Source organism: Fragaria vesca, linkage group LG1 (assembly GCF_000184155.1).
Source record: "Fragaria vesca subsp. vesca linkage group LG1, FraVesHawaii_1.0, whole genome shotgun sequence".
Lineage (NCBI taxonomy): Eukaryota > Viridiplantae > Streptophyta > Magnoliopsida > Rosales > Rosaceae > Fragaria > Fragaria vesca.
This window is the reverse complement of record NC_020491.1, coordinates 14,491,850-14,494,131: the sequence shown is the minus strand read 5'-3', so window position 1 is coordinate 14,494,131 and position 2,282 is coordinate 14,491,850.

The window sequence follows — 2,282 nt, the reverse complement described above, 5'->3', positions numbered from 1 at the left end:
ACGAGGCAACCGATCAGCACCATCGGCATATCAGCGCGCGGCACAAGGGGGAGTGTTCTAGGATATTCTCTACTGTGTGCCTTGGCCTTATGCCAATAGGATATGTAGTTAGACTAGATCTATGTATTCATATCCTTACCATATTGGTATTGTGTAATTCCCTATATAAAGGGCTTCTATCAATGAATAAGATGATTCTCTTGCTATCTCTTTGTCTCTACACTTTATTCTTCATCAATATTCCCTTAAATAGATCACATGTGCAATTAATAAAAGGGTGCTATTGGAAATTAAAGCTTTCAATTTCATTATTATGACTTATTAAATATTGTGTAATATGAATGGAAATGAATTACTAATTTAATTACAATATCAACCAAACACCTACATGAAAATACCAAAATCTTTTCCATTTCATATCAGTACGAAATGGAAAATAAATCATTTTCCTATCTTGACATTGCTGCTAACCAAACGGGGCCTTAGAGTTTGGATCAGGTAAACGTGTGACAAAGAAGTTCAGAGTATTTGATTTGAATTTCCAAAGAGCTGAGTGGACCGAGAAAAATACATTGGATGATGCTGCTCTGTTCGTGGATGAGAATTCTTCAGTACGTGTGTTGGAAGTGGAACTTGTAGGATTTGAATCAAATTGTATATATTTTAACCATGATTTTGATTATCTGGGCTACGATTATGAAGCGTGTGATTTTGGTGTTTATAGTGTTGAAGATCAATGTTTCCGAAATATCTAAACTGCCAAGAAGCTTTTGGAGATGAGCTATCCGATACCAATCTGGGTTGTGCCTACATTGTCTTTCCCGCTGTAAAATGTCGCTTACATTAGTCTTACTTTCTTGCGCTTTTTTTTTCCCCCTTCTTACTTTGAGAGTGTGGGTTTGTTCCTTTGTAGACTTTATGACGTGAAAACACATCATTGATGTTAACAATTGCCAGTCAGATGAACTTTATATAATCCATCGTTTCAATGATCATTCCGAATGAAAAGATCTTCTTAGTGTAACTGATCAATGAAAAGATCTTGTTAATATGACTTCCTCTTCCAAATTGATGTGATAACTTGCGACTATGAAGCTAGCTTGGTATGAAGCACTATTTGTAGACATTAGACACGTTTACTTGCATGGAATGAAATTGAAAAATGAGAGAATGATTTCGGCAGAGGAGAATTCAAGCGTTTACTTACATATAATGGAATTGGAATATGTGTGGGTCCCACCTCTTAATAAGGAATCGATTTCTTGACAACCCTGAATTGTAATACCAAAGGAGGAGATGAGAGTAGGAATGATACCATCAGGAATGAACTTTTATTCTGAAAATACCCTTGTTAATTTTATTATGCTAATAATATTGTGGAATTTGTTTAAGATGCTAATAATTTCAAATTTTTTTCTTAAAGGCTCTCTTTTTATATGTTAATAATATATTATTTGTGGAAGTTGTTTAGATTTTTTTTTTTTTTTTTTGTATTTATAAAATTGCTTACTTGATTTAAATATAATATTACTAAAATGTATAAACGTATGATGCCTTAATTTTGTTGTTCAGTCCTTCCAACTTGCAGTTTGAGATACACCCAAAATGCTGGTACTAGGTCCAAATGATTTTGATAAATCATGGTAGAAGAGAGTTTATACAAGGACGAGATTGAATATACACAAGCGCACGTGTAGCCTCTGTATTATATTATTAATATGTAACCACATGATTACAAATTTACAATTAATACACTGAATATAAATAGTCCCTTTGGTTTGTCGATTATACATAACTTATCAACTGAGACAATCAAAACGACAAACAAAATTAGATCAACATATAATTAAGGAACAAATTGTGTTGAAAGTGATCGAAATATGTAGCTTATTTTTTTCATGGGTATTTTAGTAATTAAAATAGTAATTAATTACATTCATGTTCTAATTCCATGTGGTAAGTAAACAACTCAATGGAATCGAAATCTTCACATACTGTTCCATTTCGTCTCTCATTCCTTCCGTCTTTTATTCTTGATGAATTTTATTCCAAATAAGTAAACGTACCATTTGTATTTTGTTTTATCATGTGGAGTAAATGACCATTTACTACTAATTTAACTTCATTTTAGCCAATTTCAATGAAAATCTCTTTACCAACCCCATTCCAATGAATTCTAATAAAAAGACGTCATTACCCTTGACCTCATTTAACTCTCTTTCTCTGTTTCTCACTTTCTCCTCTCTTTATCCCGATCAAAACTCTCTCTCTCTCTCTCTCTC